The following is a 14,056-nucleotide window of genomic DNA, read 5'->3' on the forward strand; positions in this document are numbered from 1 at the left end:
GCATCATGCTCAAAATGATCGATTGTGAAGTGATGCGGTTTCGATCATAGACGTTCCAAAGTACAAATGGAATGTACCACGATGCCAAAATTCATCAGCGGTCATGGTAGGGGAAGGCATTTCTAAGAAAGGGAAACTTCTACTTGTATTTTTTGACAAGGGTGTGAAAGTTAATGCAAAATACTATCTAGAAATGGTCTTAGAACAAAATTTTATGCCTTACGTTCAAGGAATGTATGATGAAGAATATTTCTGCTTTCAACAGGATACAGCTCCAGCCCAGTGCAGATGTAGTGCAAAGCCAATCTGACGGATTTCATATCGAAAAAGTAATGGCCTCTAGGTTCTTCCGATTTGAACCCACTGGATTTTTGTAAATAAGGTACATGCAGAAGAAGCTTACTTTCAGAATATCAAATTAGACTAGGTTTATCACGGTCCTACTAAATCTTGCTGGGATGAGAAGACATCACTTTTTCTGGCGTACTTTCCTAACACAGAGATCAAATTGGTCTAGGTTTAGAGCAGTCTTAAGAAATTTTGTAAGGACGACAGGGCTTTATCACCCTTTCTGGCGTACTTCCCAAGTACAGATATCAAATTGATATAAGTCTGAACGTCGTTATGAATCTTCGACCTGTTGGGACGAGGTGGTCGGCTTCAACCTGGCTAGATGGCTCTAGCACGTCGGGCCCCTTTATTTCTGGTTCCGGCGGGGTGCTTGAAGAGAACGGATTTCACTGCACAGTCGTCCGGCATCCTTGCGACCTGGCTGGCCCACCGTAGTTTCCTATCTTTCGCCAGGTGTACGATGGCAATCTCTCCAAGTGGTGCCTGCAACTCGTGATTCATACGCCTACGCCACTCTCCGCTTTCCGTTTGTACTCCGCCAAAAATAGTGCGCAACACATTTCATTCAAATATGGCAGTAAAGCTGCATCAGGGATATTTCAGCTAATTGATACCATACTGATTGGGCTCTTTGGTACCCGTGGGTACTTGGATGATGTTGTCGTCGTAGACAGGGACACTAAGAAGCATTAGTGAAGCCTGAAAACAGTTCTCTAGTGGGTCGAGGAGTACGGGTTTACCTTACACTCTGCGAAATGATCTCTTACTAGATCAAGACGGTCACCCAGATCCAACCAAAATCGCACCGATTTACGCTATTAATTATTACAAGAAGTTCGACCCAAACAAGTAACTTTTCGCTATCTGTTGAATGGATTACTCGAAGGCAGTTCAGCGTTCAATGGGACTACCAGCAGGCGTTTCACAAATTCAAGGGGATTTCGTTCTCCGATTTCTTGTTCACTCATTGCGTCCCGAAACAAAAGATTATAGTATTCGACCCGACGATGCGTCTTCAGTTGGAGTTAGGGCAACAATAAGTCATATTTTCCTTAATGGCAAAATCAATGTCTGCAGTGAAACGATACACGCAACCGGATCGTGAAGGTCTAGCGATAGTTTTTGTAGTGACCAAATTCCACAAGTTAATTTTTGTGTGAAGGATCACGCACCGTTAGTATGTATTTTCGGCTCTAACAAAGGGATTGCGATCTAAAGCGCCCACCGACTCCGCGTCCGATTTCTTCATGGAATACGTCTCGATTGATAAACTCTAGAAAGCCGGTGTATTGTCCAGGCTTGTCAACTAGCATACCAAACTGGACGAACTTTTCTTTATGGCGTGCACCACTTTGGAGGAATTAGACTTGAGATTAATAGCAACCAGTAACGTCAATTCTCTTTCATGATTCACTATGGTCCAACAAGCTACAAAGTCCGATCGAGTCCTTCGGAACGTTCACAGTTTCTTCATAGATGGCTGACCAACAGTCAAATTTGTCCAGCAAGACAGCGAGCTGCAGCGATTATCACTTATTTATCTATTCGTCATCCCGGATTGCAGGACTATTCAGCGTCCTAGACTGCATTATGATCAGCGACAGGCTGGTAATTCCTACCTTTTACCGGAAAAGGTGCTTGACTCAAGGCCACAAGGGCCATACGAGGATATGTGTGAGCGATGTTGGATGAGCAGTTTTTCGATGTCATCCGTACGGTCTCCACCGAAGGCTACTTTTGAACCTTGACCGTCCACAACTAACCCCAGAATATGCATGTTTATTGAATAGAGAATACTACCCCATCGTCGTAGACGCTTACAGTAAATAAGCGGAAATCCCAACCTGACAGACTACGTCACACGTTATCATCATGTTTTGCCAGCTCTTTGCAAATAATGTACATCCAAAACTGCTTGTCACTGATACAATAGCAGATTTATTTTTAAATACGAACGCATAACAGAATGGTGGCCATTTGAGCAGAAAAGTCTGTTTTTATGTAGCCAAAAACGATACAGGTACAGTTGACTGTAACTTAGTTATTTTTTAGAATTTATCCAAACATATATGGTCAAAATGTCAATCTTTCGAAATAATCAATCAAATCAAAATAAGTGGTTTTTCAGCCCACCTATAGCGCCACACTTCGAAAGAATTTGGGAGCCACTAGTATGAAGTATCAAAACGGTCTCAAACGGACCAGGTGTCAATCCCTGTCCAGATGATGAGACGTTGCTGACGATTCTCGTGAACTAACAAGCTTTAACGTTCGCTCATTTCGAGCTAGCAATTAGGAGACACTCACCCCTAACCATTCCATACTTTTGAGTTCTAGTGGAGTGGTCCAACCTCCGAAGGCGTTAGCAGAAGCTACTTGAACTGCAAGAATGAATTGGGATTTGGCGAGGCAACTGGTTGACCTGTTTGTGCGAGATGGTTTCCGGATTACTTATCTATAATCGCGCACCATTCCAGGTGTTCCGGTGGTTATGGCGGACGCAGAAACTCGCAACGGTTTGATCAGAGGTCGAATCGCATCGGTCACAGTTGTCAGTATAAAACAAGATTCCTATTTGTGTTTGACATTTTCGGAATGCTTCGCTTTTTTAGCGTAACTAACAACAAACCCAAGCAGCAGTTTAAGTTCTAGCGCCCAAAAATACTCACAAAAACTATAATAAAAAAGCAATACAAATAAAGTTGTTTGTTGAGAAAACCAAAAACATAAAATAATTGTTTGTCTACCTTTCGCAAACTGGGTCAACATGAATCTAAAATAATATAGTTTTAATTACCGTCGCGTATGAGTGGTATTCAGGGTTAAAACACTCACTAAGAAGATATTGTCAATGGAACGTAATTTTGGTTTTGCAGAAAATATAACAATAATCGAAAGGTTATTAAAACTATGATTTACAGCTCAAGCAATGCGGTTTCAACAAGCAAATTTATTTACTACTAAATTTTCCTTCTGCCTTAATTAACAAGAAAAACAGCAGCTTATCGTTTCGTTAAAGGGACATAAACAAGTAAAACTTTCGAAAAATTCATTATTTTTTCTAATTTCAGATTTTGATTCTGCAGTCTTTTCCGCTCCGCTTATGGAATGCTTCTGTGTATGATCGTTTTTCGGCCACTTTCCGTGGTCGGATCATTACAAAATTAGTATCAATATAAGCGGAAAAGACTGCAGAATCAAAATCTGAAATAAGAAAAAATAATGAATTTTTCGAAAGTTTTACTTGTTTATGTCCCCTTAAATACATATTCTTTTGCTAATAAATATTGCACGCAGTATATCTTTGTTCGAAAGTATTAAATCTGATTGATTCCAGACTGAAATTTTTACACTTCCTTTAGCGAATAATGGGATCATAGGTTTGTATCATTTGTACGCACTGCACGAATGTCGTCGTCCTCCTCATGTGGGACCGGAAAATCCTCATCAGTATTGTATGATACGACTCTACCCGACGACGCGACTAAAGTAAAATACCATCGCAGGATTGACTGCATGGCGCCAAAAACTGAACATGTCGGAAGTGGCTTCACAGGGTGCCGGAACACTCGTCGCTCGTACGCTCGAGCTCTAGCTACATACTCATACACACATAGCCAAAGAGGCGTATTCTTCACTCATAATCTGAATCGGAACTCGACAAGCATGATTCCTATAAGGACACTAACCCTAGAGCGGGCCTCCATCCGCTTCGCCTTTTTCTTGCTTTTATTTATTCCACCGCTTCGTCCGCTTGCTCTATTGGCTCTTCAAAGAAGTTTGTCCTTTGCTGGGATGGTTTCGCGCGCTGCTGCGGAGTAAAATATGTATGGTCCGTACCTCCTCGGAGAAATGCCAGCGAAAATTCGACGCGTTCAAAACTCATTCCCGCAAATTTATGACATCACGTGGGACTCTTTGTTTTCGGTTGATGGGCCTACGATGTGGTAGGATAGGATGAAAGTGAAAATTCACGGTATTCCGCTGGCATACTTCCGTTGAGCTGTTTTCCCATCAACGTGCAACCAGCCAACCACACGTCGTTTAACGATCAACGAGCTTAGATGACGCACAGTGGGGCCACACCGAGGTAAGGGCGGGCACAAAATAATAAGTAGTTTTTTCGAAATATATCTACCGTATAAAATTCATTCCAAAAAGTTTCTTTCGTGTTTACCATCAAAACAACAATCTGTCTCTGCGAACCATTCTTTAGTAGAAAATTTGTACAGTTTAAAGCACAATTTGTAGTGATTAAGTAGTTTAGATAACGTTATCGTCAATTTTACATAGTATAGCGGTCCCCAATTGACCTATAAACGTTCAAAATGAAACAAAACTTAAATGAATGGCACTACCCAACTCAAGAGAAAACAGGAAGCTCTGATATCTGATCGGAAGCAGCAATTAATTTCTGACTGTTTTTTCCGGTATGGAATTAGTGTGCGGCCGACTGCTGGCGCTGCTCTCGTGTTCCACAAAGAGCCCAGTAAGAGTGGGAGCGAACATTGTAGCAAATGTAGGACAAGGGATATTACAGCAAGTGTTATTGTTCGATAAAAATCACGAAAAAAAACAGGAAAATGAGTGCATGGTGTGTGGAAAGCTTCCAAACGGGAAGCTGTTACATAAGAGTAGCGATTGAATTTGGAGCAGGATTACAAGTTTTATTTTCTTTCTCGATATTTTCAAAGCGAATGACGTTCGAATTTTATTTTCGCCTGCTACCCACGCAATCAGGAGCAAAAGCTGCGTTCGATTGAGCATCGAGTCGGTTGCTGGTAGACGTCATTATCGTTACAGTCCTGGAAGCATTATGGCTCATCAATCATTGCATCACACGATTGAACGGTTCTCATCTTTCTGTACGTAAAGTTGACGGTTTATTTTTAGAATTAGCAGAAACGGTTAATTCAACGAATTGAGCAACCATCTCAGTAACGAATCGGTAAAGAAAATTAGGTCAGGAAGAATAATATAATATAGTAATAACAAATTATTCCGTAAGAAGGATTTTTTGAAAATTGTAAAAGCCAAAAATATTCATAGGAAAACCCAAAAATAAATTTAGTGTGTAAGCTCTTTTATGCTATTGAATACTTACTAACTGAATTGCATCGGTCTGATTGTATGCAGTTTAATCAGATTTAAAGAACAAAGTCCGTTCGACTCGAACAGCAAACAAGTGCGATCAAATTTTGTGTGATTCACGCTGATTGCAGTCGTGAAGACAATGGTCAATTCATTCGTGTCGGGAAACGTGTGTGGTGTGTTCACGCTGCCAGTAAACCTCTGTCTAAATGTGTCTGACTGACTGCTCCGGAGCTTTGCACTTGTATATCAGCTGTTTAATGTCTGGTTGTTGGTGTGCAGCGTAGGGCTGCCCATCGACTCGACGGCCGACACCGTCCCTAAGAAAGGTTGCGAATATACCTACATATTTATTGCATTGTCTTTGGACACGTTACTATCATAAGAGTCATTTCGAATAGGAGATGACGGAAAGTAATGAAATATTCAATTTAGTGTAGTTATTGATTATAGCAAAATATTAACAATAAATTGTTTAGTGAACATTGAATTTGCTAAGAATATTTAAATGTGGGTGATTTAAAACTAGATAAATTATCTTGGTTAAAATCGCTGTAAATTATTATAAATTTTAACGTGTAACTTTAATTGCTCATAACTTTCAAACTAAAGGTCGAATCAAAAAACAATTCGATAGTGATCAAAACACGTTTTTAAGCATAACTTTTAAACTACTTGTTTGTTTTCAATAAAACTTCTTGAAAATTTTATGATAGCAAGAGTTTTCATTTGGTACTAAGATCATTGAAATCGGTCGTTCCGGAGAAAATCGTGTCACGTAGTTTTCACATTTTTGCTTATAACTTTCAAACGAACCATCGGACCACGAAACAATTCAATAGTAATATACTAGGCAATAATACCTTTCAAATGACACTAACAGCGCATAAATCGGTTAAGCCATATACGGCGATATACGGCGAAAACAGGCGATAGAAAATAAACTGCACATACGTACACACACATATATACACATACACACAGATATTGCTCAGTTCGTCGAGCTCTATCGATTGGTATACGTGACTCGGCCCTCCGGGCTTCCGACGAACTTTGTGTTTTTGACCAATTTCTAAACCTTTGTTATATACCATAACAAAGGTAAAACATGAGTAACCTTTTTTCTGGTAGCTGGATTGTTTAGAGAACAAAGTCTTGTGAACAGTGCCAAAGATTCACTGTTTGTCATGTACTGTACGGATCATGATCTGTGCGTGTGGCGATAATTAACAGATTTGATCAAAATCACTGATTTCCAATCCCTGGTTGGAACGCAAACATTAAAATAATAATGTTGGTTAACGGGAACTTAGCAATCATTGACTTTTCGGCGGAGAGCCCAATTTCCGAAGCAGTTTTTGGGCCCAAAAGCGGGGTTCTGTTTGTAAAAATATAAAAACTGTATTCTTCTTGCCAATCTGAGCACAGCGAATATATTTTTATAAACCGAATTTTTGTTTCAAACAAAAAACTGCTTTTGAAATTGGCAGAATCGATGACTGCTAATTTCACCTTAACCCCGTACAACTATAACGTACGTACGTACGTAGCAAGCAACCCTGCTTTGAAAGGTTATGAGCTAGTGCCAATGCGAACCCGTGGAGTGGTGCCTACAGGGTCGTAATGGCAAAGACCAAGGGCGTGATGGCGCCCGCAGAGCGATCGCCAGAGCGCTCAGGCCGTTGAGTCGTCCCACGGCCGACGTTCCAATACCTCAGACCATAGCGTAGGATGGTCGGCCTCCATGCCGAACAACCAAAGTAACGTGGGCGACAGCGGCTTATAGGTTGGGAAGGAAGCAACGGTTACGAACAAGGAACTCATTGAGATCGCTAAATCCCTAAAGGTGAGCAAGGCACCGGGGCCAGACGGAAACCCGAATATGGCTATTAAAGCGGCTATTCTAGAGGCTCCTGAATTATTCGGGGCAGTAATGAGTAGATGCCAAGAAGATGGCCACTTCCCGGACAGATGGAAGCGACAGAGCCTGGTCCTATTGCCAAAGCCGGGAAAACCTTCGGGTATCCCCTCGTCATATAGGCCGATCTGTCTGCTCGATACTGCTGGCAAGGTGCTGGAGAGGGTCATCCTTAACAGGCTCGTACAGTACACTGAGGGTACAAACGGTCTGTCAAGGAACCAATTCGGCTTCCGAAAAGGCAAATCTACGGTGGATGCCATCTTGTCTGTCACTAAGACAGCCGAGGTGGCAATCCAGCCCAAGAGGACAGGTATTCGTTATTGCGCAGTTGTCACGCTCGACGTGAGAAATGCGTTTAATAGCGCTAGCTGGGACTCCATCGCCAGCTCGCTTCGGAACATCCAAGTGCCGGTGTCGCTGTACAGGATTCTGAAAAATTATTTCCAGATTCGTTTGCTATGCTACAACACGGAGGAGGGTCAGAAGTGCATTCCAATCACCGCAGGGGTTCCGCAAGGTTCCATACTGGGTCCGGTGTTGTGGAACGTCAAGTATGACGAGGTGTTGAAGCTAAAGTTCCCGGTAGGGGTTTTGATTGTTGGCTTTGCGGACGACAGCACCTTGGAAGTCTACAGTGAATATATCAGATAGGATGAGTTGACGGCTGCCCACTCTATAGGCATTGTTGAAGATTGGATACGCTCCAGCAAACTGGAGCTAGTGCATCATGAAACGGAGGTTATCTGGTGAACAACTGCAAATCGGTGGAGCAAGCAAATATCAGCGTCGGGGACTGCACTATTTCGTCAACGCGGTCCTAAAAACTCCTGGGAGTTATGATCGACGACAAGCTGAAGTTCGGGAGCCACGTCGACTATGCCTGCAAGAAGGCTTCCATAGCTATTTCGGCATTATCTCGTATGATGTCAAATAGCGCTGCGGTATATGGCAGCAAGCGAAGGCTATTAGCCAACATGGTCCAGTCCAAGGCTAGTCAAGAGAGGTTTTCTGATGTTCAAAATTGTTTTTCACTCACGCTGGGTTACCCTTGATGATCACCGAAATTTTCAAAGCGGAAACTGTTGAATGTATAAACAATGTCGATGGTTGCTAATCAATCGTTCCGCGCACTTCTGTTCTACAAACTGTGAAAACTAGATCACCTATTTTAACGTACCTCGGTCCAGTCCATACTCAGGTATGGCGGGCCGGTGTGGTCATCGGCGTTAGGTACCAAAAGTCATCTAGCTAAACTGGAAAGCACCTCATGTGCTTGAGAGTGGCGAGTGCGTATCGCACAGTTTCACATGACGCAATCTGCGTATTAGCGGGTATGATGCCAGTTGGCATCATCATTAGCGAGGGCGTGCTTCAACCAACGTGAAACTAGAGGCATACGGAGTACCACAAGATCGGACTCGATGACCACATGGCAGCGGGCAGGGTCTGATTCCACAAAGGGGCAGTGGACACATCGACTTATCGCGGAACTATCCGGGTGGGTTAACAGACGTCATGGCGAAGTCAACTTCCACCTGACACAGACTCTATCAGGGCATGGTTGTTTTAAACAGTATCTGCACAAGTTCGGGCATGCGGAACCTGCCCATTTTGTTGCAGAAAAAAAAGTTTTTGGACGGGCTCAAAAAAACAAATGCTTACACCACCCTAATAGGTAAATTTATGTTCACCCGCATAGTTTTAAAAGATGCGCTATATTTTATTGATCCACTTGTCTAAAGACACCATTGTTGAAAAATTATGCATTTTTACGCAATATCAAATGAATGCGTTTTTGTGGATCTAGGAAATAGTCGCCTGTTACTTGCAGCAAGTACCAGAAAACTTAGTTGGTGAAAGAAAGTTCATCAAGACTAACGGGATAATTGCTTTAAATTTGCACATATTTAGAGATGTAAACTCGTTGAACTGTAAAAAAAACTGCTTATCATTAAATAATGCAACATAATCATATAACGCTTTATTTTATTCCCCTTCACATTTCAAAAACTTTTGAAGGGGGGCGGGGGGCGACATAAACTTTTTTTCAAATTCAAAGAGAATCAGGCAAAATAGACCGTTTGTAAATTCATCACGATACGATATCGATGACATTCAACTCTTCTGATATTTTTCAAATAAACTGGTCCTATTAGAGTTTATTCTCAGGCCTTTGAGTTAATTTTAATCGCTTTACTTAGATTTTACTAAGTATTTAGAGGCGAATCGGGCAAAATGAACCATTCTTGCATTTCGCACAGTATTTAGTTAGCTTTTACCATGATTTTTAAGGATAAGAGAGCAAAATGGACATCTTCCCAAGGTCTGCACAAGATGGGGCTATCGCCATCCTTGCATTTTGACATAGGAAAAGGTATCTTGTAAGATTCCAAATCAGTGACTTTAATGAACTGGGATTACGAGATCGCTTTTGCCCATTGTGCGATGCTTCGAGGTTATGTTATGAGTTATAAGCAGTCGAACATTTCCAGCGTGACGGTTTCATTTTCGGTTTCACGGCATGTCACCCTACCTAATTTACATGTATTTCTACGTCAAAATCACACCTCAGTAAAACGGACTAAAAGACGTCAGTTTAATTACCTTTGTATTATTGGATTTATACAGGGTGTTAGGTAGCTTAGTGCTGATATTTCAGGGGACGATAGAGGATCATATTTGACGAAAAAATGGTTCTACGCATATGGACAAATCTTAATCGTTACAGAGTTATTAAATATGTTTAGTATTCAGATCTGTTTACTTAAATTAGCTCTGGTACGAAAACTATGCTAGTTAGCTCAATTTTGTTACCTTCATTCGAAAGCTGAGAAAATGTTGTACTGAAAATTGGTTTTAAATCTCCTACTGCAAGGGATTTAGTAGGGTACTTGATCCAATAGTTGTGGTAGTACCAATAGTACTATTAATTATTAATGCATATTTTCGTCACCGTAGCATTTCAGATAAAACAATTACATCCATTATATAAAACAGGTTTTTTGAAGTATTGGTAGTTAGACTACATCATTTAAAATTAAAGCATTATTTGCTAAACTGCCAATTTTCCAAAATCCAACGCGCAGTTGGAGCGCACAACTATAGGCGCTCATCTATACTGCCCATAAACGCATAACAGTCCCATTTGACTTTTCACCACTTTTGAGATAAACCTGGGAATCATCTTTAAATTAACTATTCTTTCAATATTTCAAACAAAAAAGTTATGTTTGTTCCCAAAATGTTGAAAAAAATATCAAACTATGTCAGTCCCATATTACAAATAAACGCATAACAGTCACAGCAGTAAAAATATATCAATAAGCATCTGTTTTTTTGGAAATGCCTTGACCGATTCAACCGCAAGAACTACCAAACGGAAAATTTTATGGCCTAGAAGAACACTATTGAGGAGAATTTGGATCGAATGTACGGTTCCGAAGTTACAGTGGGAACAATTTCCGGAGTATATGGAACTTTAACATAGAAGCACCTTGGATCACAACAAACCCATCATGTGACACCGATAAGTACACGGATTTGCAAATCTAGACTATTGGTAGTCGTATAAAGCATTCAAGTCGTCATTGGCCACATCTAGACATGTCCGTGAAGGTTCCGGATACCTCTAAGGGGATCAGTTTCTGAATTTAACTAAATACAACATGTGACATCTCTAAGTCGGTACTGGAAATTGCAAAACTAGTTCGAAATAGTTCATTTGTTGTCATATATAGTGTCCAAGATCACACTGGTCATACTCGGACACGTTCTGGGAGTGTTCCGGATACACAGGAAAGCGACCAGCTTCTGAGTCGAACAAACCTCACCATGCGACCCCATTATAAACTCAAGATAACGTATTACAAATAAAATGAGAAAAGACCAGGAAGGGGGTTTGAGTCAAAAAGGACATTTTGAATAATTGAATTGAACGAGCACGTGAATTATTAAAATAACAACGACACGTGGTCTTCGATACTGCCGAATCACCGGCAACGCAAGGATCAAGGCATGCTGTTACTGTTATGCGTTTATTCTTGCTTATTCAAGCACAAATAAACGCATATCAGTAACTTTGGCAGTTTTTCTAAGTTTTGGAACAAATTTTAAGTCACATGTGAACAAATTGCTTGTAAAAGTATTCTGTTATGTACATTCAAGTGATTTTATGACGATTTGGACGATTTGTTTTCAAAATCGATTCAATATTAATAAAAAAATTGTCGAGGTTTCAACAGCGTTTTTCCAAGTTGCACGTTTTTGCAGATGGGACTGTCTTCCATTTATGGGCAGTATAGTTTTGCTACGATGTTTTTTCACACAGCAACCTAGCAATGTATATGGAATACCACAATTAAAGGAACATCAAACTTAATTAAGGAAACATTAGCGCAACTGTTGGTACAATATAATTGAATCGGAAAATTCATTTTTTCTTTATAAAGCTTCTCGTACAACGAAAGCAATTGTCTTGCCTTGTGACAAATACCTTGTATTTGATAAATTTATATCCCACTAGCATTAATTGAAGCATATACCTCAATAAACAAGCAAAATGAAGTTATATTGTGCTTAGTAGCGCAACTAATGGATCATCTACCCTAACTTTTTCAAAGCAAAACGCTTTGAAAAAAGTGTTTCTCAAGGCATTTTTATCGAATTTCTCCTAAAAATGGGTGATAAAACTGATTGCTACTATACACCAATTTAATGCTCTAGTACCGATCTACAATTCGTTCTTTTACGTAAAATGTCTATCTCTTTTAGTTTCGTTGCAATTTTATTTTAAACGTATGGTTTTGGGTGTTGAATTAGTATCTGAAAACTGCTCGAACTCATACATCACGCATAGCACACTAGATCAACACGTGCGATGGACAAATGAAAAATCTTAGCTTTCGAATGAAAGTAACAGAATTGAGGTAGCTAGCATAGTTTTTGTACCAGCGCTAATTTAAAGTAAACAGAACCGAAAACTAAAAATGGTCAATAACTCTATAACGATTGAGATTTGGCCATATGCGTAAAATGATTTTTTCATCAAATATTATCCTCTATCACTGCCTGAAATATCTGCACTAAGCTACCTAACACCCTGTATATTGACATAATTTTATATTCAAATTAGACAGATCAAATATCCATAGAGTTGTGATCAACTGCTATCCGCACAACAAACATCTTCGCAAAATAGTACGCTAATAGTAAAACTGACCATCCCCACTAGTTTGATCGCGTTCACCAACATTCATTCGTCGTAGCTTGTCGATGACGCGGACGCCACACACTGCTCACAGAACAGCACACGAAGCAAACACAAGCCCCAGCCCCAGGCCAGGCGCGATCTAACCACGCAGCAAGCTTTAGCTTTCCAACAGCACCAAAACAACCATCAGTTTAACTTTGACGTCGTTTCTACGCGGCTGGAAGCGAACCGCGGCTAAAGGTGCGCATTTAATTTTTTCGCATTTCGGTTTTTTTTTGTTTCGTCTGTTTTGTGTTCAATAATAAAACTGCGGATGACTACATCGAGTCCGATTGTGGCTTCCCGAGTTCCGTAAAATCCGCTTTTGCCTTTGTGCTTTTGTCGACAAGTTTGGTGCTTTGAATTGGCGAAACAACCGCGCGTGTCTCACCAATCGCACCGCACCGGTGCAGATTCAGATTGTCTTGTGCTTGCTTCAATTTGTGCTTCTTTCTTTGACCGGGTACCAGTCTGCCCACGATAGCTTCTTAACGAGATCCAGGTAGAACGTCTGTGCTTGATTGCGGAAAGTTCAGCCGGAGTGCAGCCGGAGCAGAGCGGTGTGCCAAGCAGTAACGAAAAAAGTAATTAATTTCAAGGGTTCAGAAATAATTAATGTGATAAGTGTGATTCTCTGCTGGTGAATATAGGCATTTCGGGGCCCATCGCATCGGTGGGTTTTTGTTATTGTGTTTGAGTTTCAAATAGAGCTGCTAAAAGCTATCTAATGCTGGTTCCAGTTGTATCAACGTGACTTACGGCTGTGTATTACTCTAGCAGTCGTGAATTATTGGAATACCAGCGGTAGAGCGTCAACAAAATCTGTGGAAACAATGTCTCATTTGATTTACATTACAAATGTGATGTACCAATGCATGTTATTCTACTCGGTGTGATATATTGTACGGTAATTATTTGTGAAACCATACATACGAGAGAATTTACGAATAATTAGGTATTGAAAAATATAACCATCTAATGAAAATGGAATGGTGCTTCGCTATCATCGGTACGATTCTAATACCGGATCCCAAATACACAAACTAAGTACATCTACTGCAATGAGTTTGGAATCCACTCACACCAGTATTTTAAGTACGCTGTCGACAGCATTGACGGCCGTGTTTCGATTACTAATTGCTGTGACATGTGCTAGCAGTAAAGTTATGTTATCACAACAAGCGAGTAGCGTAGCGAACGAGCAGTTGAACCGGCTAGGCTGGCAGTAGTGACTAATCGACGGTGGACGGGACGACGACGCACGGCATGGGACAGGGGAATAACGGTCCGGTCTTCATTGTGCACAGTCCATTCGTCGCACATCGAGTTTTGTGTTTTGATCGGTTGGTTTACTCCATCCAGCAGCTAGTAACTGCAAGCCAACCGTAAACAAATACCTGGATCATACTATGAGCGATGATACTCTTGTAAATATAAGTAGGGTA

At 40.8% G+C, this 14,056-nt stretch overlaps 1 protein-coding gene across 2 annotated transcripts in view; it reads left to right on the forward strand.

The window, feature by feature from the left end:
• Positions 1–14,056, forward strand: part of LOC128737645 (protein GDAP2 homolog) — a 194,629-nt gene that overhangs the window by 30,903 nt on the left and 149,670 nt on the right. Inside the window, exon 1 of one of the 2 annotated variants that reach the window (XM_053832322.1) lies at positions 12,806–13,195. The exons of the other annotated variant lie outside the window; for it this stretch is intronic. The gene's annotated coding sequence lies outside the window, so the exon portion shown is untranslated. Of the gene's footprint in view, positions 1–12,805; positions 13,196–14,056 lie in introns of those variants that run through there. 2 annotated transcript variants of the gene reach the window in all.

The sequence above is a fragment of the Sabethes cyaneus genome, chromosome 2, assembly GCF_943734655.1.
Source record: "Sabethes cyaneus chromosome 2, idSabCyanKW18_F2, whole genome shotgun sequence".
NCBI lineage: Eukaryota > Metazoa > Arthropoda > Insecta > Diptera > Culicidae > Sabethes > Sabethes cyaneus.